Here is a 27,557-nt window from a genome sequence, read left to right as displayed (position 1 = left end):
TCTGCACATGGAACTTCTGTCATAGGATCTGGGCACTCGATAAACTTATTCTCTGGGAATTTCCTCAGCTGCTGTATCCTTGTTAGAAGATCAACAGAAACCCCCGACTTACGCATAAATGAGGTTTCCACTGATCTTCAGCTGAAGTTACGAAGGCCGATCAGGAATTCCTGAGGAATTTTTTTATTTACTCCTCCCATTTGTTAAAAAAAGCATACGTGATCCTTGGCTTTATAAACAGAGGCATAGAGTACAAAAACAAGGAAGTTATGATAAACCTTTATAAATCACTGGTTATGCCTCAGCTGGAGTACTCTGTCCAATTCTGGGCACCACACTTCGGGAAGGATGTCAGTGCCTTGGAGAGTGTGCAAAAGAGATTTACTCGAATGGTGCCAGGGATGAGGGACTTCAGTTATGTGGAGAGACTGGAGCAGCTGGGATTGTTCTTCTTAGAGCGGAGAAGGTTAAGGGGGGATTTGATAGAGGTGTTCTAAATTATGAGGGGTTTTGATAAAGTAGATAGGGAGAAACCATTTCCACTGGCAGGAGGGTCGGTAACCAAAGGACGCAGATTTAAAATAATTGGCAAAAAACCCAGCGGGGAAATGTGGAGATTTTTTTTTACGCGGCGTGTGGTTGTGATCTGGAATCCGTTACCTGAAAAGGTAGTAGAAGCAGATTCAATAGTAACTTTCAAAAGGGAATTAGATGTATACTTAAAAAGGAGAAATTTGCAGGGCTACGGGCAAAAGAGCAGGGGAATGGGACTAATTGGATAGCTCTTTCAAAGAGCCGGCACTGACACGATGGGCCGAATGGCCTCATTTTGTGCTGTATGATTCTATGATTTATAATCTGCATTCCCCGATCTTTTTAATTCATCGAGTTATGTGTATTTGCTGCTGTAATCAAGGCCTCCTTGTAGAATCATGTGGTACAGCTAATAACGGCTAATATGCAGTGAAGCTGCTGACCATCATTTGGGAAATGGCAGAAGGGAGTTGGTTGACCATGTATTAACTGGGGTCGGGGGGGTGGAGGCAGGGGTATTAAGAGGAAGGGTTTAAATTGGAGCCTGACTCTGTGCTGGGTCCTATGCTGTTTATTATTTTAATCAATGATCTTGAGGAGTGTATTAAAAGTGTTAATACTAAATTTGCAGACGATAGGAAAATGTATGCAAGAGTTGGCAATAGGGAGAAGATTAGTAGGTTGCAAGCTGATTTAGATAAGTTAAGTGAATAGGCATGAATAGCAGATGTCATTTAAGTGCTGTGTTGTGCACATGGGATCAAGCAACTCAAAGTACATCTATTCCATGCATGGCTGCCCTTTAAAAGTAAACGGAGCAGGAAAGGGTCTTGGGACTAGTCACTGATCAATCACTGAGAGCTCACACCAAATGTGACGGGAATCAGAAGTACAATTTCAAAATTTGCAGACGACACCAAACCGGGGGGTATAGTTAATACCGAGGAGGACTGCGACAAGGTACTAGCAGATATTAATAAACTTGCAGAATGGGCAAATGAATTTCAATATAGATAAGTGTGAGGTATTACATGTTGGTAGGAAGAATAAGGGGGCCATGTAGAGCTTGCATAATAAGAGTCTAAATGGGGTAGAGGAGCAGAGGGATCTGGGGGTACAGATGCACAAATCACTAAAACTAACGATGCAGGTTAACAAGGCCATAAAAAAAGCAAACCAAGCATTGGGGTTAATTTCTATAGGGATTGAATTGAAAAGCAGAGAAGTTATGTTAAACTTGTATAGAACCTTGGTTGGACCATACCTGTGAACAGTTCTGTTCTCCATATTATAAAACGGATATGGAGGCACTGGAGAAAATGCAAAAAAATTTACTAGGATGATACCAACTGAGAGGTTATACCTATTATACCTATCAGGAACGATTGAACAGGATCCGGCTCTTTTCTCTAGAAAAGAGAAGACTGAGGGGCGACCTAAAAGAGGTCTTTAAGATTATGAAAGGGTTTGATAGGGTAGACATAGAGAAGAAGTTTCCACTTGCGGGGGAGACCAGAACTAGGGGCCATAAATATAAGATAGTCACTAATAAATCCAATAGGGAATGCAGGAGAAACCTTTTTACCCAGAGAATGGTTGGAATGTGGAACTCGCTACCACAAGGAGTAGTTGAGGCGAATAGCATAGATGCATTTAAGGGGAAGCTAGATAAACACATAAGGAAGAAAGGAATAGAAGAATCTATTTGGTTAGAATTAAGGAACAATAGAGGAACTATTACACTACTGGGTGTATACTATCGGCCACCAAATAGTGGGAAGGAGATAGAGGAGCAAATTTGCAGGCAAATTACAGAAAGATGCATGAACTGTAGAGAAGTGATAATGGGGGACTTCAATTATCCCAATATCGACTGGGACAGTAATAGTGTAAAGGGCATAGAGGGGGAGGAATTCCTGAAATGTATACAAGAAAACGTTCTTGATCAGAGTGATTCCAGCCCAACGAGGAAGGAAGCAGTGCTGGATCTAGTTCTAGGAAATGAAGTGGGGCAAATGGAGTATGTTTCAGTGGGGGAACCTTTGTGGAACAGTGATCATAATAACATTAGGTTTAAAATAGTTATGGAAAAGATCAAGGAACAATCAAGCGTAAAAATACTTAACTGGAGGAGGGCTGATTTCCATGAGTTAAAAAGGGATCTTGCCCAGGTGGATTGGAACATAAGAATATAAGAAAAACATAAGAAATCGGAGCAGGAGTAGACCATACGGCCCCTCAAGCCCGTTCTGCCATTCAATCAGATCATGGCTGATCTTCGACCTGAACTCCACTTTCCCGCCCGATCCCCATATCCCTTGATTCCCCAGAGCCCAAAAATCTATCAATTTCAGCCTTGAATATACTCACCGACTCAGCATCCACAGCCCTCTGGGGTAGAGAATTCCAAAGATTCACAACCCTCTGAGTGAAGAAATTCCTCCTCATCTCAGTCTTAAATGGCCGACCACTTATCCTGTGACCATGTTCCCTAGTTCTAGAATCTCTAGCCAGGGGAAACAATCTCTCAGCATCTATCCTGTCAAACCCCCTCATAATCTTATATGTTTCATCAAAAATCAGGAATCAAAAATTGGTAGGCAAAACCTTAGCAGAGAGGTCAATAACCAGGGGGCATAGATTTAAAGTAATTGGTAGAAGGATTAGAGGGGAGCTGAGGAAAACTTTTTTCACCCAGAGGGTGGTGGGGGTCTGGAACTCACTGCCTGAAAGGGTTGTAGAGGCAGAAACCCTCATTACATTTAAAAAGTACTTGGATATGCACTTGAAGTGCCATAACCTGCAAGGATACAGACCAAGTGCTGGAAAGCGGGATTAGGCTGGGTAGCTCTACTTCGACCGATGGGCTGAATGGCCTCCTTCTGTGCCGTAAATTTTCTATGTTTCTATATTTCTAAAACAGTAATTGAACAATGGGAGGCCTTCAAGGAGGAGATGGTTCGGGTACAGAGTGGACACATTCTCATGGGGGGGGACAAAAGGGCATCCAAAGCTAGAGCTCCTTGGATGACTAAAGGCATAGAGATTAAAATTAAACAGAAAAAGGAGGCTTATGACAAATGTCAGGTTCATAATACAATAGAGAACCAGGCTGAATACAGAAAGTATAGAGGAGATCTAAAAAAAGGAATAAGAGGGGCAAAAAGAGAGTATGAGAATAGATTAGTGGCTAACATAAAAGGGAACCCGAAAGTCTTTTATAAACATATAAATAGTAAAAGGTAGTCAAAGGAAGGGTGGGACCAATTAGGGACAAAAAAGGAGATCTTCTTGTGGAGGCAGAGGGCTTGGCTGAGGCACTAAATGAATACTTCGCATTGGTCTTCACTAGAGAAGAGGATACTGCCAACGTAGCAATAAAGGAGGAGGTAGTAGTGATATTGGATAGGATAAAAATAAAGTTACTTAAAAAGTTGCCAGTACTCAAAGTAGAAAAGTCACCCGGTCCAGATGGGATGCATCCTAGGTTACTGAGGGAAGTAAGGATGGAAATTGCAGAGGCTCTGGGCACAATCTTCCAATCCTCCTTAGATATGGGGACGGTGCTGGAGGATTGGAGGATTGCAAATATTACACTCCTGTTGAAAAAAGGAGAGAGGGATAAACCCGACAATTACAGGCCAGTCAACATAACATCGGTGGTAGGGAAACTTTTAGAGACAATAATCCGGGTCAAAATTAATTGGTATCGGAAAAGTACGGGCTAATAAATGAAAGTCAGCACGGATTTATTAAAGGAAAACCAAGTTTGACTAAATTGATTGAGTCGTCTGATGATGTAGTGGAGAGGGTTGATGAGGGTAGTGCGTTGATCTTGTGTATGTGGACTTTCAAAATGCATTTGATAAAGTACCACATAATAGACTTGTAAACAAAATTAAAGCCCATGGGATTAAAGGGACAGTGACAGCATGATACAAAATTGGCTGAGGGACAGAAAGCAGAGTAGTGGTGAATGGTTGTTTTTCAGACTTGAGGGAAGTATACAGTGGTGTTCCCCAGGGATCGGTATTAGGACCACTGCTCTCTTTGATATATATTAATGACCTGGATTTGGGTATAGAGGGTATAATTTCAAAGTTTGCAGATGACATGAAACTCAGAAATGTAGCAAACAATGTGGAGGCTGGTAACAGACTTCAGGAGGATATAGACAGACTGGTGAAATGGGCAGATACATGGCAGATGCAATTTAACGCAGTGAAGGGTGAAGTGATATATTTTGGTAGGAAGAATGAGGAGAGGCAATATAAACTAAATTGTACCATTTTAAAGGGTGTGTAGGAACAGAGAGACCGGGGGCGTATGTACATAAATCTTTAAAGGTGCCAGGACAAGTTGAGAAGGCTGTTAAAAAAGCATATGGGATCCTGGGCTTTATTAATAGAGGTATAGAGTACAAAAGCTAGGAGGTTATGCTAAACCTTTATAAAACACTGGTTAGGCCCCACCTGGAGTATTATGTCCAATTCTGGGCACTACACTTTAGGAAGGACGTCAAGGCCTTAGGGAGGGTGCAGAAAAGATTTACTAGAATGGTACCAGGGGTGAGGGACTTCAGTTATGTGGAGAGACTGGAGAAGCTGGGGTTGTTCCTCTTAGAACAGAGAAGGCTAAGGGGAGATTTGATAGAGATGTTCAAAATCATGAAGGGTTTTGATAGAATAAAAAAGGAGAAACTGTTTCCAGCGGCAGAAGAGTTGGTAACCAGAGGACACAGATTTACGGTGATTGGCAAAAAGAGCCAGAGGCGACATGAGGAAACATTTCTTTACGTAGCCAGTTGTTATGATCTGGAATGCACTGCCTGAAAGGGTGGTGGAAGCAGATTTAATAATTATTTTCAAAAGGGAATTTGATAAATACTTGAAGGGAAAAAAATTTCAGGGCTATGAGGTAAAAGCAGGAGAGTGGGTCTAATTGGATGGGTCTACCAAAGAGTTGGCACAGGCACGATGGGCTGAATGTGCTGTATCATACTGTGATACTACTACTATGATACTAGGCTGACAATCCATTTTGATATTCAGTGCTGTTATGTTGGAGGTGCTGTCATTCTGTTGAGATGTTAAACTGAAGTTTTGTCTGTCTATTCAGGTGAACATTCAAGATCCTACAGAGAGTTCTCTTTCCTCGTGTCCTGGCCAACATTCTTCTCCCAACCAACCCCATCAAAAACAGATTAACTGGCTATTCATCTCATTGCTCTTTGTGAGATCTTGCTGTGTTGCAAAATGGCTGCTTTGTTTGCCTACATAACAACAATCACTGAATTTCAAAGTGATTTAATTTTCTGAAGCACTTTGACATGAATCTGAGAGACATGTTAAGGTGTTACGCATATATACACAACTTTCTTTTTTCTTTCTAGTGAAGCATCATGGTCTCTCTGGAGTTAGCTTAAAGACTTATAAAGTCAAGGAGGAATTTTGCAAAGTTTTTCCTGAAATTGGCCAAAGTTTTTTTTCCTCTGTCCCTCGGGAGTTGGCATTGTTAAGAGTGTGGTAGGATTATGAATGAGATTGCACCATCTAAGTGGATAGGACAAGCATTGTGTCCAGACACTGTCAAACAGCTCTATGTATCGAGCATGGTGTTGATTGCACAATCTTATTAAGCCATGTTGTCCTAGCTTACTCCCTCTGAGGGTAATTTTGACTTTGTATGATAGTGCAAAATGGGTGATAGCGTATCTGCAGCCCGTTTTACATCTCTCCCGATTTTTATTTCTGTTGAAATCAATCTAAATTTTACACTATCGCACAAAGTCAAAATTACCCCCCCCCCCACCAACTCCATGTGCTTAGCTGGCCAGTTTCAATCACATAGTTGACTGCGTCTAACACAAAACTTGGAACAGAGTATACTATAATTGATGGAATGGGTGCATCTACTATAAAACATAGAATGGAATGTTTTTCAATTATACAGACAAAGAAACAATATGATAGAATCACACATATGACACAGGTAAGCACACAGGTAGAATTTTTGATTTCCGTCATGAGATTGTATAGTGTGGCTGTCAGGAAAAGACAAATCTTGCATTTATTTGGTGCATTTTACGTCCTCAAGATGTCCCAACATACTTTACAGCCAACTAATTACTTTTGACAGTGAAGTCACTGTTGTTATTTGGCAAATGCAGCAGTCAATTTACGCACAGCAAGGTCCCACAAACAGGAGATGAGCTAAATGCCCATTTAATTTGGTTTGCTGGTGTTGGTTGAGTGATGAATGCTGGCTAGGACTCCCTACGCTTCTTTGAATAATGCCAGGGGATCTTTTACATTGAGGACCTTGGTTCAAAGTCACAACCACTCATCCAAAAGATGTCAGCTCTGACAATGCAGCACTCCCTTAGTTCTGCAATCTAAAGAGGTAATCTAGCTCATGTCCTGGAGTGAGGCTTGAACTCAGGATCTTCTGGGAGTACTGTACTACCAACTGAGTCAAGCTGACAGTTCAAGGTATGAATATAGTAGTCAAAATGAATATGTTACAAAAAATGTGACAAAAAATGATAGAAGTTAAAGTACAGCTGGACAATTAACTATCAAGGGAATTGAAAAGCTTGATCAAATTAATATTCTGTAACTTTTTTCTTCTCATAGTATTTAAATCTATCTTTCAACACAACATAATGACAAGTAAATCTCTGACTATAGGGTTGTACACTGTCTGTACAAGTGTGCAACAATTGATGGATATTTTACTTTATTCAACACAATAAAGTTCTGGCTGGTTCAACCATTTTGTAGAGGCTGTTTGGCTTGGCCCATATGTAGGCCACTGGAGCACTTAGTGCATTAGACCAGATGCATCCTATTTAGTGATTCAAAGCTGAAGGAGCTTTGAACAATGAGTTGTGCTGTGGGTGGGAACTGATGTATTATACAATAACATCTCAAAAATCTGTTTGATCCAGCAGACAATTGGGTGTGAGCATGGGACGTGCATTATTTGCACAGGACGGGGAGAAAAGCTGAAGCTTGCAGATAACCTTCATTGTCATGTCAATTGGTTTGTCAAACTTGAAGCAATAGCTTGATTGAACGCTGCTTTTGATAATACACATTTACAAAGGGGGCGGGGCAGAATTAACATAATTGTTCCATTTATTTCGGATACAATAGGCTAGTTTTATGAAGGAAAATGTTAACCATAGGAATGAGTAGATTCAGCGTAAAGTATCTGCTATTTATGTGATCTATTTCCTTGTTTCACAATGATCTTTCTTTAGTGAGAAATACTTAGCTAAAGGATTTCTCCATAGAGTTTTCCGTTGAGAGACATTTCAATCAAGTGAAAGTAAAAGAGACATGCTCTGCTGATGCCAGACTGGAAGGTCCTCAAGGAGCATGTTCACTGGCTGTCATTGACTTCAGCATAGTCGGGCTCTTTGTAAAACTATTGGGAGCTGCTGTTCAACTCAGTCCATATCAAACATTACCACGGTCACTGCAATATAGTGCATTTCTATATACTATGCCCCATTTGCAAGTCATCTGCTTTATCCCTGTCATTTTATCCCTTTCCTATTAATGTTTTCTCTTCTGAGACAACTTGATATCATCTATAAACACGGACATTTACATTTTTTTCAACGTAATTTATATATATTCTGAGCAGAGGCCCCATGACTGATTCCTGGGCACTCTGTTGGTCACAGCAGCCCAATTAGAACCACTCCCATTGCTCACTGGCCTTTTATTTCCTATTATTTAGCTAGTTATCCAATTTACTGCTTCTTCCTATGTCCCAAGAGTTTTCCCTTTCAGTCACAAGTCTCTTACCAAATATCTTCTGAATGTCAACTTTCTAACACCCACCCCACATCAACAGCATCTACCAATCTTTTACATAATTAAAGGATTCCAGTAAATCTGTTAAGTGTAACTTACCTTTCATGAACTTGTTTTTGTTTGGAGTTAGTACCTTTATGTTTGTTAAAGGCCCTTGTGATAATCCTTTTACTGCCATAGATGTTAAGCTAATAAGAGTATGATTTGCAGAATCATGAATCTGACCTTTAAAACAGACTGCAACCCCACATTAACAGCCCCGGTTCTTGGCTGGGGCAGAGATCACATCACATAGAAGGTAAGTAAATGAACAGTTAGCGTACTCATGGTTAATGTGATCTCCGGGACTGATTTCAATTGCCTGAAGGAGTCGGAGAGGAGGATTTTTCTCCCTATTGGCCCTGTTATTTTTTTTCTGTTTCTTTGGCCATCCTGGGAGATTACATGGCTCTGTGTGTGCAGTTGGGAGTTGGGGGGGAGGGTTGGGGAGGGGGGAGGAAGTGTCTAGCCAGGCCTCATGTGTGTGGGGCAGGCTTGATGGACCAGCTGGTCTTTTCCTGCCCGTCATTTTCATATATTCTTAGCTAAAATCTTTTGGCATCACCATTGTGTTCTTATATACGGGATTGCATACCCAGGTTTAACAACCCCCAAATTAGGGTATTGTTCACTGGAGATAACATGAGGAGCCACCCACATTCTCCTGTCCCCTCCACAAGGCAGAGAATTGCACACCTGCATTTCAATGCGTGGAGGCTGAAACTGCAGATTTATTTAGAGGTTAAATAATAAAAACAATAATATTTAAATCAATTCATATGGAGTTAAAGTAACATTTTTAGAACATATTTCAGTCAGAGTCTGTAAGCGACAAGAACTTTGTATGATATAGTCAAGTTTGTCTCTTGCTAGTCCTTTGAGGTAAGTACATGGATGATACAAACCAATGGGCCCTGATTTTAACTTGGGATGATCGGCAAGCACGGGGCCGGAGGGGCGAATCATCAAGTTCACCCCGGTTTGTTGACGTGAGGCCTGGGCCATTTTAACTCCCAGGCCTCATTTAAATTCACCAGACCTGACTCCCACCCACACCCGGTGCCAATGATGTCAAGCAGCGGGCGGGAGTTGGGTAAGTGTGGCAGAAGGCCAGCGGGGGACCCACGGGAGCAGTCCCCAGCAGTGTAGTATGTTGAAATCGTGGTCGGGGAGGGTGGGGAAGTCCAGGATCCTAGGTTTTCTTGTAGGGCCCGGAGCAGCACTCCTGTTCCTGCTGGCCCACAAGGAAACAGTTCAAAACTAAAATTCAGCGACCTTTTTTGGTCCTCCTCTGTGGCTGCTCTTCCTTCGCGCCCCGAGCACCTGGCGAGGCTGGCACCAGGAGCCAAAAGCGGCTGCTCGCTGTTAAAATGTCATTGGGGTCTCAATTACGTCATCAGAGCCCAACTTTTGAATGTCAACGAGGCTCTCCTTGGCCGCCCAAACCGCGCCACCCAAAATGGTGACAGGTATGAAGAATACCAAATGAGGTGAGTAACTCACTGCTGGGATTTTAACCCCACGCCCTTCCTATTCTCGTTGGGCAGGGGGAGGAGGTTGAAATTGTGGCTATGGAGTTTGGATTTCAAGCCTTCAGGAGAAGCAAAAAGAAGAGTTAAGGGAACAGAAGCAGGAAAGAAAAAGAGACAGAACCAGAGGGGGAGAGCCAGAGAAAGAAACAGTAACACGAGGAGAGCAGAAACAGGTAAAAGCGATACCGTATTCTATGACTTACCTTGTGGAATTCCATTGAGAATGTGTATCGATCAGCCATGGCACTATACATGGGGACTCAAGGCCAAGTGTAGTCTTCTGATGATGTAGAGTTAGAGGACAGGGGATACTTGGACCAGGATGTGAAGATGTAATTCAGTCCCCATTTTAAAGTCATATATTTTGTCTTTATTTTTACATAATACTTTTATTTTCTATTACTATTTATAGTTAAAACAGTGCCACCACTGGCAGGAAGATGTTGTTACAGTGTGACAAGTTTACATAGGCAGTTCCCATTGTAAATGTGGATGTGGGAATTTATAATGGACAATCCTGACAGGAAGTGTGCACAGACGTAAGATTATTATTAAAAAAAATGTCTGCAGACACTTCCTGGTTGCACCACTTGACTTCCTGTCTTCATGTTTACATCATACTTTTTTGTCAGCTTTTTCCATTCTAAAATTCGATGGGTTTTGCCCATGTAAACTTGTCAGGTGGCTGTGGAGCAGATATCTGAGCTTTCTGTGCTAGCTCAGCCACCATCTCCGTCATTCTAGGCTTTATTCTTTTCTCTCCCACACCTCGCTGTTTGAGTCGAGTATCACAGGCTCTGCTGGGGGTCGCACAATGCCTCTTCTGCCCCCTATGGCTACCATTTGCTGTCCATTCTAGCCTGCTGCAGCCGTCCACTGGGGTTACCAATACATCCTTCATTGACTGTTCCTCTCATCCCTGAATCCTGCCCACATCTACGGGCCACACTCCCTCCCCCAAAAAGCTGTTGAAGCTGGGGGCGGGGGGGTCAATTGAAAATTTCAAAACTGAGATTGATAGATTTTTGTTAGGCAAGGGTATTAAGTGTTATGGAGCCAAGGTGGGTAGATGGAGTTAAGATACAGATCACCCATGATCTAATTGAAAGGCGGAAGATGTTTGAGGGGCTGAATGGCCTACTCCTATGTTCCTATGTTCCACGGCCCCTCTTGGTCAATTACTGGCCACACTTGCCATCCCGGTTCCTGTTTCTCGGTCACTTCCACGGCTTCATGGTCCATTGTGACACAAGAGATTTGCATAAGGCCTATCCCATCCAGTCAACCTACTCATCCACCCATTCCCCTCACCTCCACCAGTCATGCAGTCACCTGGAACAATCAAAGACCCAGAGAAAAAAAAAACTGTGGGACAATTTAAGGGAAAAAAAACACTCTGGGAAATTCTTCTCCACCACTGAAGGTGATCAAGCAAGCTCCAGGAGTATTCCAGATATCCCTCACTAGCCTTCTCCAACTGAAGATGGCCATCATTCTCACAAACCCATTCACCTCCCTATTGAAGGTTTGTGGTGAATCCACACTTACCACACATTTTCATGAGGTTCTTGACTCTCTGTGAAAAGAAATATCTCACATTTGAAGCTTATTTAATATGCTGCAGAGTGCTGGGGGAAGATATTTCCAATTTGATTCCCTGCGCAAACACAAGTACATTTGTGTTGCATTTGCACTAGGAATCGCACACGAGCACCAATTAAGAGAAAAATTCTGCCCTGTTCGGTCCCCAAGAAGAATTTAATTAATCAAGCGAACTCCCTTACTGATTTGAACTGTCAGCGGGAAAAAAAATTAATAATTGACTGGTCTTTGGAGCTTAATCAATGTACCTTTTTTTTCTTGAATGTGGATCGTGTGCACAGTGAACTGTGTGGAAAAATTGCTGTAAGTAAAGCCTAATATTGTAGAAGTAATTAAAAAGCAACAGGGTGATGCTGTAATGAGAATGTTATATTTACAGGTTAATTAACCAACAAAATCTGATCAAAAAAAAACATAACATGATTTATAGGAAGTATATGAGCTGGAAATGAAAAGCATTGTCTGTGATTGGTTTGATTTTAATTTACAATGCTTGTAATTATTTATTCAGGTTTCATAATATGAGTGTGTTTCCTTCAAACACTGTATTCATTTTCTCTTTTAGAAACATATTTCATGATCATAGTGATTGTATTAACAATAACTATAATGAATGCAGCGTAGATTGTCAACAACAATTTGTATTTCCATAGAGCTTCTCACGCGTACGAAAACACCTCAAAGCACTTTACATTAAGGGGGACAAAACAATGGATGTCACGAGGTAGAAAGAGACCCAGGTTGTGAAACCAAAGACACATTTGAAGTGAAGGGTTTTGAGGCAGGGGAATGGGGGCAGGAAGTTCCAGAGGGCAAGAGCATGGCGATTGAACAAGCGGCCACCAATGGTGGAGCAGAGGGAGTGGCGGACAAGGAGCAGCTTAATGTTAGACTAGCAGAGGGCGCATGTGGGGCTGTAAGGCAGGAGGAGCTCACTAAGGTAGAGGGAAGCCATGGAGGAATTTGAAATGGAGGATGAGAACTTTGAAGTCAACTGACTGGGCGTGGGGAGCTAGTGAAGGTTGGATTCGACCTTGATTGTTGATAGCATTAATTTCATGGTCCCTAAAATGTTGTACATTGTAGTATAAGAACCTAAGGAATAGGAGCAGGAGTAGGCCTTACGGCCCCTCGAGCCTGCTCCGCCATTTGATCAGATCATGGCTTATCTTCTACCTCAACTCCACTTTCCTGCCCTATCCCCATATCCTTGGATTCCCTTAATGTCCTAATATCCATCGATCTCAGTCTTGAACACACTCAACGACTGAGCATCCACAGCCCTCTGCGGTAGAGAATTCCAAAGATTCATAACCCTCTGAGTATAAACTGCTGTGTTCATTGTCTTTCATTGGTGCTAACTTATTGGTAGTTGACCACACAACAAAAGAAAGTTCCATGCAATTTTGTTCATCACAACTATAATGAGGGTCAGCTGACTTAGTTGGCAGCACTCTTGCCTCTGAGAAGGTGCCACACCCCAAGGTTCAAGCACATAAGCTAGGCTAACACTGCAATGCAGTACTGAAGGAGTGCTGTATTGTTGGAGGTGACATCCTTTCAATGAGACACTAATCCGCGGCCCTGTCTGCCTTTTCCAGTTGCTCAGGTGAATGTTAAAGATCCTGCGGCACTATTTAAAGAAGAGGAAGGAGATCTCCTGGTGTTCTGGTCAACATTCCTCTGTCAACCAGCACCACCAAAAACAGATTAACTGGTCTTTCATGTCATTGCTGGTTGTAGAATCTTGCTGTGCACAAAATAACTGCTGCATTTGCTTACATAACAGTTCACCTTACTTTAAAATAATTAACTGTATGCTTGCAGATGTTTCTGAAAGCTGTGATATGGCGTTGTATAACTGCATCTTTTTTTGTGCTTTACCAAAAACAATCTGGCCCTGAAAACTCACAGCTCGTGATCCCAGCGGTTAAGCTGGGATTGAGCACAGCAGCACAGAGCTTGGAAGTTATCACCTGCAGGCCCCTATAATCAGGAAATTCCAGACAGCAGTCAATCACTTTCCCGGACGTAGCCAGGAATACCAGGTTGTGTCAGGATGACAGGAGCTGATGCTTCCATTAACCCCTTTTTTCTAGTTTCTAAACTTTATGCCTTTTTCTCTTTGGGAGGAGATGTAATAAATGCTATCAGATATAATGGGAACAAAACACAGTCCCATGGAAGATGCTAAGGAAAATTTGCAGACTGCTTTTATTGCAGAGGGAACCAAATACACACAATGGGTGGCATCGTTCAGGGGCATCATAAACCGGATTCTGCTGGGTCCGTGGGCAATGGTACCTCAATGGCATGAGGCCGGCAGGTCCATACGCCACAATGGATGCTTCTCTGGCACCCGTTTGCACATTCTGTCATCTAGCACCTAGACACCATCAGTGAGAGTGCATAACCGTGTACTTGCCTCTTTCTGAGACATTCCACCAGATCCTTGCCTCTTCTCCTTAATATTAACATTTGTAATTTGTTTCGAATCAGTATAATCAGGCGGTGGGCTTCTGACGCATAAAACCTTCCTCTGATAGAGTCACAGTACAAAGAAATTTGTGCTATCACTAACTGCACTTCAGTGACGAATGCTGCAGAAATACGTGATTTCATTTAAAGGCAGCTGAACAAGCTGCTCCAACATGCATTTATTTATGACTTAAACGGTGAGCACAGAACACATTTCGACAAAAGAAAAATGGCTCGGAACTCGTCCTTTATGAGTCTTCTGAAAGAAAACGAAGTTTGTAAAAGTCAAAGGTTTTGACCTTCGAAGATGTGAGCTGGTTCCCAGCTCTGTGCAGTGTCTGAAACCGATCCCTTCAGGCCACAGGCCCACATGCTGCAGCCAGCATTAGTATAATGAAAGCTGTTTAAAATCTCGGGCTTAGAACACTCACAGGTGGGAGTTTATGATAGCCCTAAATTATGCCACCTATTGTGGCTGTTTGGTTCCCCCTGCAAAAAGGACGTCAAAGAATTTCCTTATCATCCTCCGTGCGTCTACGTTTTGTTCCGACAATATCCGACAGCATTTTATCAAATCTCCTTCTGAAAAGAAAAAGAAAGGTGGAAAGTTTAGTAACGAGAAAAGAAAAAAACTTTATTTCCCCAAGGGGTTAAATAAAGGCTTCGGCCTCTGCGTGTTCCTGACACAACCTGCTACTCCTGTCCACCTCTGGGAATGTGGTTGACTGCGGCCTGGAATCTCCTGATTACAGGTGCCCACGGGCGATAGCTTGCTACTTCTGCTGGTAAGGATCATTACCTGATATTATTAGGACATTAAAGGCAATCAATAGTTTTTAATTTTTTTTTGGTGACACAATTCCCTCAGCAGAATTATAGCAACGTATTCACGGGGCTGCAATAATGAGTGTATTGACTTCAGTCTTGCATAAATCACTGAACACAGTATCTTGTTAGAACAAACCATACAGATATGCTGACCTGAATATGCACTCATTTAAAATGTGCTGAACTGGCCCATAATCCTTTCAGTATTAAAACTCCATTATAGCTTCTGGTGCATGCAAGTTTGGCTTTATCACACGTTGTGCAACTGTAAAAGGAATTTCTTTTCTTTCGCGGTGCAATTATACTTTGAATTACAAGTCAAAATTAGAATGAAGTACAAGACACTTTTGGACTTGCGTTCCTTCAGTACCTCAATACAGACGGCTGCGTTATTCAGAATAATGTAGAAATTCTATCAGAGACTTCAAAGGGTAATGCTAGGTCATGCTACAATAATAGTGCCTGTGTAGTGATTTGCTTTACATACTGGTTATAGGGAGAAGGTAATGTGTACATTGCTGTAATACCACAGATTCAGAACACGCATTTCTACAGGTTTACATTCTATTTCCAATCTTTCCGTCGTTTCATCTGTCCCCTATTATTTTAAAAATGAATTTTCTGCAAAATGCCACATCGTTATTTTAAATACAATCAACATAAAAAAGAAATCAATTAAAATACAATCACTTGTGAACTTTTTCATCTCCCTCGGCTGTTTTAATTTAAAAGGTTCTGCTCTTACAAGGTCACTGACTTTAAATTTAATTTCTTTTTTTTTCACAGCTGTGTTATCAAGCACACAGCAGGGAATAATTATCTTACAACATCATTAGAGACTGCAAAGAACCACCCATCCAGAATGATGAAAACCACGGCAAATGCCTTTAAATACACCTAATATATAGCCCCATTTAGACTGGAGCAAGTCTGATAAAGTGTACAGCAAAGATCACGATCTGAGCAGCTCCATTTAAAACAACACTCACTCACCGCCACACAGTTTGGATAAGACGCTGAATACAGTGCAGTGAAATGTACCAAAGTGTATAATGTTTTCATCATGGCAGCTACCTGGTTTCCAAGCACCAGCAGCACAGATGGGATAGGTCTACTGGTACTGAATTGATAGAGGCAACCCCAGCACAGATGGGATAGGTCTACTGGTACTGAATTGGTAGTGGCAACCCCAGCACAGATGGGATAGGTCTACTGGTGCTGAATTGATAGAGGCAACCCCAGCACAGATGGGATAGGTCTACTGGTGCTGAATTGATAGAGGCAACCCCAGCACAGATGGGATAGGTCTACTGGTGCTGAATTGGTAGTGGCAACCCCAGCAGAGATGAGATAGGTCTACTGGTGCTGAATTGGTAGTGGCAACCCCAGCACAGATGGGATAGGTCTACTGGTGCTGAATTGGTAGTGGCAACCCCAGCAGAGATGAGATAGGTCTACTGGTGCTGAATTGGTAGTGGCAACCCCAGCACAGATGGGATAGGTCTACTGGTGCTGAATTGGTAGTGGCAACCCCAGCAGAGATGAGATAGGTCTACTGGTGCTGAATTGGTAGTGGCAACCCCAGCACAGATGGGATAGGTCTACTGGTGCTGAATTGGTAGTGGCAACCCCAGCACAGATGGGATAGGTCTACTGGTGCTGAATTGGTAGTGGCAACCCCAGCACAGATGGGATAGGTCTACTGGTACTGAATGGGTAGAGACAACCCCAGCACAGATGGGATAGGTCTACTGGTGCTGAATTGGTAGTGGCAACCCCAGCAGAGATGAGATAGGTCTACTGGTGCTGAATTGGTAGTGGCAACCCCAGCAGAGATGAGATAGGTCTACTGGTGCTGAATTGGTAGTGGCAACCCCAGCACAGATGGGATAGGTCTACTGGTGTTGAATGGCTAGAGTAATGGCAACACCAGCACTGGTGCAATGTAATTTTTATATTTGCCAGCTTTCTGAATCCTGTGGCCATTGTGTCTGATTGTTATATTGTGGCAGGTCTCTGATTTATTTCAGCACATGCCTACTAATCCCTGGCAATAAAAGATTAACAATTGATTCTTCAATTCAAGGTGGCATGGGTGAAAATGAATGTTTATATGAAAACTGTTGTGGCAAGCATAAAACTTACGTGGTAAAATTGAATATTGAGAACCTGAATAATTAGAGGTCCCGTCTGCCCTGTCAGGTGGGCATAAAAGATCCCATGGCACTATTTGAAGAAGAGCAGGGGTGTTCTCCCCGGTGTCCTGGCCAATATTTATCCCTCAACCAACATCACTAAAAAACAGATTATTTGGTCATTGTCTCATTGCTGTTTGTGGAGCCTTGCTGAGCGCAAATTGGCTGCTGCGTTTCCCTGCATCACGACACTTCAAAAGTACTTTATTGGCTGGAATGCGCTTTGGGATGTCCAGAGGTCGTGAAAGGCTCTATGTAAACGTAAGTTCTTTCTTATCATGGCAGAATGAATACAACTTCAAAAAGCATTGATGACATGGGAGTAAAGTTGTCTTCATTGAAATAAAGGCTGTTAAAATTGAGAGGCTGTCAGGTGGAGGCGGCAAACTGCTTTTTGGAGGAAACACCTTCCATTTGGAAAATTTGCCAGAAGCTGCAGAAAGCTCAGTTCTTTGCACCTTTTGACAATAGGCACTGACGCAACTGTTGGGTGTGTGGAAAATTCCCAAGGATATTAAATTTGATTAGGTTCGCTGAATCACTCCCAAATTTAAATTGAATCTTCCTTGCGTAGCAATAATGAGATTGCTCTGCTTTTAAGGTAGAGAGGCCATGGTGAGGGTAGCAAGGAAAGCAGGGGCCTTGGTTATTTCAAAATGCAAAAAAACTCTGGGCGAATCTGTTTTGAGCTGCAAAAAGCAAAGAGGTGGCTTGACCCAACTCAGGAATCACCTGAGAGTGGAAACAAAAATAAAGGCCTCATTTGACTCTGATTTGCAAACATTACTGAGGCCCCTGCTTATTTCTGGTGTGGACTCTGGTTGCTTGGATCGATATCTGCCTGAAAATCAGAACGGGCAGACAACCAGCGGTAAGTGAGCGGGTCAATCCGTCACATGATCTTGGCCCGCCCACCGCCCCGTTTATAGACATAAATGGAGCAGTAGCAAGACGAAAATCGCCCCTGTTATTTCTCTTTGGTAAAATTTATGAAAACCACCTATTATTCCCAACTATTTCTCCCTGAGCTCTGCACTGCCGAAGCTGGGCTTCCAAATTTTGCCTCTGACAGGTTGAGATTCAGTCAGACAGGTCCCTGTAAATAAACGAAGAAACAGAACAGCCTTTAATGACAAGGCCGACATTAGATTGACGGAAGATCGGACTTCTGAAATGGTGCATACTTTGTGAGAGCTCCTTCTTGAATTATTATATATTCATAGAACCATAGAAAAATTACGGCACAGAAGGAGGCCATTCGGCCCATCGTGTCCGCGCCAGCTGAGAAACGAGTTACCCAACCTAATCCCACTTTCCCGCATTTGGTCCGTAGCCCTGCAGGTCACGGCTCTTCAGGTGCACATCCAGGTATTTTTTTTAATGAGTTGAGGGTTTCTGCCTCAACCACCCTCTCAGGCAGTGAGTTCCAGACCCCCACCACCCCCTGGTTGAAAAATTTTTTTCCTCATTTCCGCTCTAATCCTTCTATCAATCACTTTAAATCTATGCCCCCTGGTTATCGACCGCTCCGCTAAGGGAAATAGGTCCTCACTATCCACTCTATCTAGGCCTCTCATAATTTTGTACACCTCAATCAAATGACCCCTCAGCCTCCCCTGTTCCAAGGAAAACAACCCCAGCCTATCCAATCTGCCATACTGTGGGAGAAAAAATAGTAGGAAGGGGCGCGATAATTTAAAAAAATTGACTGCCTTTATAACGCTGCAGAAATCTTTTCTTCAGTTTGCATGCACTCAAATAGGAGCTTAGTGGAACCAGGTAGAGCTTGACATTTTGCACATAAATGCACATGCCAACCAAAAAAAAAAATGAACAGGTAGGAGCGATAATGAGATTTCCCTGCTTTTAAGGTAGAGGGGCCACGATGAGGGCAGCAAGCAAAGCAGGGCCTCGGTTTTTTAAAAGTTCGGGGTGAATCCAGGTTGCTTGCAAACAGGATTGCGAGATTGCAGCTCATATATTTCAAATTGCTTGCTACTATGCCAACTTGTATCAGCGGGAATTAGCAAGTTAACTGACTGTGGTCGTGTGAGGAGACCATGGGATCGTCCCAGAATACAAGTTCTGGTTACGGGTGGGTGGGCTTTGGCTATGATTTTAAAAAATCGTCATATTCCCTGACCCCAAAGTTAACCTTATTAGGGATCTCGCCAGGACTGAATATGTCTCCAAATAGGATTAGGTTCATTGATTTTCTAGTTTGTTTTGGCGAAACAATTTATCGCTTAAACCTGGAAAAGCCAGCAATAACAGTCATTTCCGGGTGGTGAATGAACATATCAAAAGAGAGTCTGTTAGAGTGCGGATTGTACAGGCACTACCCTGATGGAGAATACTTGGTTGCATCCCAGGGCCTTTCACCTCTTGGAGCAGCTTCAAACGCAATCTTGACTGATAAGATGAAAGTTTCCATCTACATAGGAACAGGAGTAGGCCATTCAGCCCCTCGGACCAGTTCTGCCATTTGATTAGATCATGGCTTATCTGTAACTTAACTCCATTTACCTGCCTTGGTTCCATATCCCTTAATACACTTGCCGAACAAAAATCTATCGATCTCAGTTTTGAAATTTTCAATTGACCTAGCCTCAGCTGCTTTTTGGGAGAGGGATTTCCACTATCCTTTATGTAAAGAAGTGATTCCTCACATCACCCCTAAATGGCCCAGTTCTAATTTTAAGGTTATGCCTCCTTGTTCTGGATGAATTCTTATTTGGGCAACAGGCCATGCCCTGTCCATTTGACCTGATGCTGTTTTTCTCACATTCTTTAACTTATTACACTCTTGTTTTTCATCACTCCTGTTGTATTTTCATCAGTAATTTTCTTATTTTTACCTATTTTTTTTTCTGAACCTGAAGTAATTGTATTGGGCCATAATTTGCCGTGGCAGGGCATCTAACAGTGCCTGCCACTAGTTAGACTTGCCCTTGCAAGTTTAGGTTTTTAATTTTTTTGTGTAGCAAGTTGCTGAAAGTGCGAGCTGATAACGTGCAGCGAGGGAAACAGGGCATCTGGGACTGGAGAGAACAGGGCAAGCAACAGGGTATCTTCATAACCAACCAGATTGATGGATTGTGAAATTAGGAACATAGGAACATAGGAACAGGAGTAGGCCATTCAGCCCCTCGTGCCTGCTCCGCCATTTGATAAGATCATGGCTGATCTGTGATCTAACTCCATATACCTGCCTTTGGCCCATATCCCTTAATACCTTTGGTTGCCAAAAAGCTATCTATCTCGGATTTAAATTTAGCAATTGAGCTAGTATCAATTGCCGTTTGCAGAAGAGAGTTCCAAATTTCTACACCCTTTGTGTGTAGAAATGTTTTCTAATCTCGCTCTTGAAAGGTCTGGCTCTAATTTTTAGACTGTGGCCCCTACTCCTAGAATCCCCAACCAACGGAAATTAACAGCGCAAGGACTGAGAAGGAAGTGTAAGTTAGAATTCAATGTCAAATTGGGTAAAGAATGATAAATAGAGAGGGAAAGAAAGATTGGATTAAGAGAGAGAGAAAAAAGAGACAGAAAGGAAAAGTTAAAAAAAAAATTAATTTTACAATTTTTGAATCTCCAACATTAATTAAATCTGAAGGAATGAAACTCCAGACTTGTAATAGTTAATTTTCAGTGCCAGAGAGGTTGATTGGCAGTCATTAACACTTATCACATCATTAAAAGGATACTTAGGCTGAAATGGACAAGACTTAAATTTCTGTCGCGAGTTAGTTTGTATCTCCCGCACAAATACAGGAACTTCACACTGTTCAATGCGTTTCAATGATGAGTCAGACAGCGAGATGGCGTTTTCGTGAAGCTAACGGCAGAACGGTGCAACTCGGATATTTTTGGATATTTGAGCTTAACCACACATCTGCCCCTCGCCTGAAGTTGCTGTAACATTTGCGCATAAATAACGGTGAGCACATTAACCTCACCGTTATTTTGACAGCAAATTCTGGCCCAATATCTTTAACACTATTTACGATCTGGACTTTGCACTCATCCCAGCAGAAGAGCATCTCTGCTACTCTTCTGGGTGTGAAATGATATTTCAGCAATCTCAACCCAATTCTTGTAGCTATGGCCCCACCACATAAAATTGCTTCTATCCCAGCGTTAATTGGTAATCCCAACTCATGAACCACAGGGATGAAAAATGTAATACTGGGTAATGGTGGTGGGGAAACACTTCTGAGGTTGGGGATCCTTTGAAGAGTCCTTTGAGTTGTATGATTCTTGGAATTACCGAGGAGACCAACTGGTCTAATTGTTCTTAGTTCTTTCAGCTCCAACTCAAAAAGAAGCTTCTTGACATTTTATTTGGTTGCTACGTGCATTTATATAGTATCCCTCTTTCATTGTTGTGCATCCAGGTGTTTCTACAAGAGATATTTATGTTTGTGATAGACCTCTGTATGATATATAGTAGAAAGATACCATTTATATATGTGCAAGTTACATAGATATTTAAAATCTTTGATAGTTTGATATTTAAAATACCGTATGTATTCTGCTGTTGGTTTTCTATGTGTACGCTGAACATGCATTATTACATTATGTAAAATTCAATCATACTTAAATTGCAAACCAACATGAAACAATTACCAATGGACAATGGACAGCACCAAGGCGTAGAGCAGTGGTTGGACAGCACAGACATTCCAGTCTCCATCATCAACACAAGATGGAGCACCGTACTACTAAGAGGTAATCCATCTGGAGACCCAGTTTAGAATAGTGAAATTCAGGCCAGTCTGAATGTCATTTGGGTGCCAGATTTGAACTGGGGCCCTCAGAATATACCAGCCAACCTTCTGCTAGAATCACCGGGGTCGATTTTCAATTTGCAGCCTGGACGTAAAACCGACCTTATGGAACGGTCGTCCATTGTAGAAACCACCGGATTTTCTCTATTGTTTCTAATGGAAAAAAAATCGGGTGGCCAATCCACAACACCAGTTTTATGCCCAATGACTGGGCAGCAAGTTGAAAATCTTCCCCATAGTATCAAAGAAGACAGCCATTCAGCCCATCGTGCCTGTACCAGTCTTAGGTCTACATCGGAGCCACTCATTGGAATCTTATTTTCCTGCTTTTAATATTTTTCTTCTCTCTTAGCTGTTGTGATTGGTTTGACTTCAATATCCAATTGTAATTTTGCATTCCGTATTATAATAATCCTTTCTGTGTCTTCTCCCTTTATGTTTCCAGTGCTAGTCCTCAACTGATACTGGTTCACTGACCAGTAGAAATAATCTTTCACTATTTACCCTCTCAAACCATTTCATAATTTGGTCTATTCTTGTCTCATCATGTTGTTGTGGAAAATCACCACTCGGAGTCAGACTTAAAGATTCAACATGCAGTTCATTGAACAAAGCTTTGGGAGAAGTGCTTGGCACTCCGCAGTGCTCGCAGTCAACTTCTCAATTTTAAAATGGCCGCTGAGCTTCTTTTATACATTCCAAAGAGTCGACAAGTACAGACATGTAGCAGTTATTACATCATCAGCCTTGGTTAGTTACACATTAGCCAATTATTCCCCCTAGCAACAATTGACCTCCAATCACATTCCTTTAAAAACGACCGTTATCAAGACCATCTGGTCTTTGTCTGTTCCTTAGTTTTTATACAATAACAGGATGTTGCTCAAGGTTAGTTCGTTGTGCTATGCCTAAGTCAGCACATTTTAATGTCTTTCCACAGAGTCCATTTTGTTCCACAGAGTCCACTTTGTTCCAGGTAACCATCTTACTTTTACTCCAACAATGTATTTTTCCTAGTGGTACAGTGAGTTGGGGAGATCAATCCATGTCCTTTGGTGATCTACAAAGTGTAGTATGCTTCTCTTTTACATTCAGGGTCATATCATGGTTTTAGTATTACAGTGAAATTGGTCTTGGGCAGTAGTGCAAAGTGGGCAACAGAGAATTGGCAGCCTGCTTTACACCCCTCCTGATTAGGAAAGGAATTGGGCGGAGTGTAAAAACAAGCTGCCGATTCACTATCACCCATTTTGTACTACAGTCCAAGACCAATTTCACCCTCAGTGTGTTAAAAACCTGAACGTTCATTGGTGCTGTTTAGTTTGCACTTTAATTTCCCTTACTGTAGCCTCCGACTGGGCCTTTGATATTGCCCTCCATACCGTGTGGTCTCTCTCTCTTTCAGCAACAAGCGCAGTTGTTGGTTATTAACTTTTCACCTCACTGCCATTCCATAATACTCAATTATTAGCTTGTATACAGCAGCTTTGACCCAATGTGTTGCCAACTAACATGGTGAGTGAAACAGATTTTGGGAAGATCAACTCTGTTGAACTTTCCTGCAAATACAAAGTTCTGCAAACATGTAATCAATTTCTTATCTGTATGAATATTTTTCACTTCACAGCCAATGAATGATTTTTGAATTGTACTATTGTTATGCAGGCAATTTGTGCACAACAAAATCCAGTGAACAGAATTAAATTGAATGATTAGTTCATCTGTTTTTGATGGTGTTGGTTATGGGAGGAATGTTGGCCAGGACACTAGGGGGGAGGAACACTTGCTCTTCTTTGAATAGTGTCATGGATCTTCCTGAACAAGCAGACAGGAACTTGGTTTAATATCTCATCTGAGAGGCAGCACCTCCAACAATGCAGCACTCCCTCAGTGCTCCCCTGAAGTGTAGCCATGTTCTAACATATTCATTCAATTTTACATTCTCAAATGAATCTCACTGTAAGTGTAAAATGGTCAATTATATTTCAGTATTACTTCTCTACACATCCTCCTTCTAAAAACGCATACACCGCTTATCTTGGAGTTCCTAGCTTCCTGTAATAACAGAACTCATTTCCTGGTTTGTCTTTAATGCTATCGGGAGATGCATATGTTTACATTTGTCATGCTAATGAATCAAGTGCGATGGAAGTGTCCGATACTGTAATCAACAGGAAGAAAATAAGCTTGTCAGAGCTGGGGGAAACACTCATTCCCTAACCTGCTCGCACGTCTTCATTGTTACAATCCCCCTGTGTGTCTTTGTCAGCCGCCATCAGGGTTATTTCCCTGTCTTACTGGCATGACTAGCAACAATGAAGAGTTTATCTTGAAACATTGCACCATAGTTTGCTGGTTGATGTTTGTTTTCATTCCCGAGTGCCCGTTGCTGAAATTATCCGGTGAAGTGGCGAACCTGGGCACCCCTGATGACTCAAGGGAGTTCACCCAGTGGGTGGCTGAGCCAGTCTGAGTTAGCTGATGAGTCACCCGGGGAAGAAATGGGAGCGATACGATTCACTTCAGCGCTCCCGAGACAGAGACGAAAAAAAATACAGCCAGCATTCCCGCTCCCGATGGCTGTGCAGTGACCCCCCCGCTGGAAGTGCACGTGAGTGGGTGGTGGTGGAGGACAGGATAGAACTCGGCTTTGATTTCCCCCCCCCCCCACACCCCTTCCTGTGGTTGAATAGCGAGGCTAACACTCACTCTCAAGGTGCACACATGAATAATGATACTTGAACAAGGTAGCATTTATTTTAAATGTTTAATACTTATAGAATCATAGAATCTTACAGCGCAGAAGGGGGCCATTCGACCCGTTGTGCCTGTGCTGGCTCTTTGAAAGAGCTATCCAATTTAGTCCCACTCCACAGCTTTTTCCCCATAACCCTGCAAATGAGTCCTCTTCGAGTACATGTCCATTTGCCTTTTGAAAGTTTCTATGGAATCTGATTCCACCGCCCTTTCAGGTATTGCTTTCCAGATCTTAACAACCCTGTGTGAAAAAAAATTCTCCTCATTTCCCCTCTTGTTCTTTTGCTAATTATTTTAAATCTATGACCTCTGATCACCGACCCAGTTGCCAGAGGAAACTGTTTCTCCCTATTTGCTCTATCAAGACCCTTCATTATTTTGAATACCTCTATCAGGTCTCCCCTCAACCTTCTCTGCTGTAAGGAGAATAATCCCAGATCCTCCAATCTCTCCACATAACTGAAGTCCCTCATCTCTGGTGTAATCCTGGAAACCTCCTCTGTACCCTTTCCAAGACCTTGACATCCTTCCTAAAGTGCAATGCCCAGAATTGAACACAATACTCCAGCTGAGGCTCAACTAGTGATCTGTAAAGGTTTAGCATGACTTCCTTGTTTTTGTATTCAATGCCCCTATTTAAAAAGCCAAGTATCCCATACACTTTCTAAACTGCCTTTTCAACTTGCCCTGCCATCTTCAAAGATTTGTGAATATGTGACTACTTCTATTAAAATAGAGGACAAAATAATGCCATATAAACATGCATACCCTAATATTGCAAACAGTAATTGATAGGCTTAGATCTTTAGGGCAAATCCTTCGTTTTGAGGCCTATAAAGTGTGTAGGTGTAAGGTCTTACTGCCTGTCGAAATGAGCTAGGGCCTCCATCCTGGGTAATTTCCCATTTACCATTGACACAACATTGATGGAGGAACAGAGAGCTCAGCAGCAAAATCTAGGCCAGGGTCATTTAAGATATAAAATAAATTCAGGCAGAACCCTTTGGAAGCCATTGTTTGACACAGTTGGAGTCCCGTTGTGTAGAGGGCATGGATCCTGACATTTATGAGGCACTGTCTGCAATGAAAATTAGAATTAAATCATTTTGGAACTGCTAGATGCAGTTTCAAGCACAGGACCAGTGTCCTATTACCCTCCTGTGGGCACACCTTGGAAAAGGCTATACTTGTTGTCAGACCAGCAGAAGATGGGGCAATGGTCAAAATTTCCACCCCTTGGCTTGACAGAAAGAAAGACTTGCATTTATATAGCACCTTAGTACGTCCCAAAGCACTTTATAGCCAATTAAGTATTTTTTTGAAGTATAGTCACTGTTGTAATGTAGGAAACACGGCAGCCAATTAGCATACAGCAAGGTCCCACAAACTGCAACGTGATAACGTCACAATTGTCTGTTTTTAATTATGTTAGTTGAGGGATAAATATTGACCAGGCCACCGAGGAAAACTCCCCTGCTCTTCGTCGAAATAGTGCAATGGGATCTTTTACGTCCACCTGAGAGGTTTAATGTCTCATCCGAAAGACGGCGCCTCCGACAGTGCAGCACTCCCTCAATAGTGCATTGGAATGCCAGCCTGGATTCTGTGCTCAGATCTCTGGATGGGGACCTGAACCTACAACCTTCTGACTCAGAGGTAAGAGTGCTACCACTGCAGCCAAGGCTGACACCTAAATCTTAAAAAGGATATCCCAAACAATTAGAAAGTCTTCCTTTAATGCCATATCTAAAAGCTTACACATTGTGTTTGTGCTTTGATAGTTGATGTACATTATACATGTCAATGAATGAGAACACCCCTGGGAAATTAACACTTTGAAGGGAATTTTTTTAACAATGCAAATAAATTGCCGTAACATTTTTAAAAATGAAATTTATATCATACCAAAATAAATCACAGCAGATGTGCAACCAGTTAAAACATATGAAGCTGCCCTTTGGCAGCAGAACCAGAGTCCCAAAACTCTACGCATTCATAATTCAAAACAGGATTGCAAGTCAGAACTTAACTATTGATACCTGCCCTACAATGTTGCAAGTGCAGACTTGTATTTTGAGCAATTCGACATCTCTGTGTTACATGCTAGAGCTCTTTTCTCTAGAAAAGAGAAGGCTGAGAGGTGACCTATTTGAGGTCTTAAAGATAATGAAAGGGTTTGATAGGGTAGATGTAGAGAAAATGTTTCCATTTGTGAGGGAGACAAGAACTAGGGGCCATAAACATAAGACAGTCACTAATAAATCCAATCGGGAATTCAGGAGAATCTTCTTTACCCGGAGAGTGATGAGATCATGAAACTCGCTACTACAAGGAGTAATTGAGGCGAATAGAATAGATGCATTTAAGGGAAAGCTCGATAAACACATGAGGGAGAAAGGAATAGAAGGTTATGCCGATAGGGTTTAGATGAAGAGGGGTGGGAGGAAGCCTGTATGCAGTATAAACACAGGCATTGGCCTGTTGGGCAGAACGGCCTGTCTCTGTGCTGTACATTCTATGTAATACTAGTGTCTCACTACAACAGTAAAATGATACCAAGGAAGAGAGGTTGTAATTATGAAAGAAGGTTTGAAAATTTGGACTTTCTTTTTTACTGGAACAGAGAAAATTAAGGTGGGGTGGCTGGACGGAGGGGGGAACGGTGGTGGGGGTGGGGGGGGGCAGGGGATTTAATAGATTTTTCAAAATTATGAAAGGATTTGAGAGGATGAATAGTGAAAGATTGTTTTCGCTGATTGGTGAATTAGTGACAAGGGGAAATAAACTCAGAGTTATCACTAGAAGAACAAAGTGGGAAATTAGAGGATTTTTTTTACACAGAAGGTTATTAGAACATGGAATGCATTATGACTAGTGACTATTGAGGCAGAGAGTATAACGTAATTTAAAATGGAATTGGATAAGTATGTGAAAAAGGAAGAATATAACAGGATACGGTGAAAGAGCAGGGAAATG

Source organism: Heptranchias perlo, chromosome 9 (assembly GCF_035084215.1).
Source record: "Heptranchias perlo isolate sHepPer1 chromosome 9, sHepPer1.hap1, whole genome shotgun sequence".
Taxonomy (NCBI): Eukaryota; Metazoa; Chordata; class Chondrichthyes; order Hexanchiformes; family Hexanchidae; genus Heptranchias; species Heptranchias perlo.
This window is presented reverse-complemented; position numbering follows the sequence as displayed.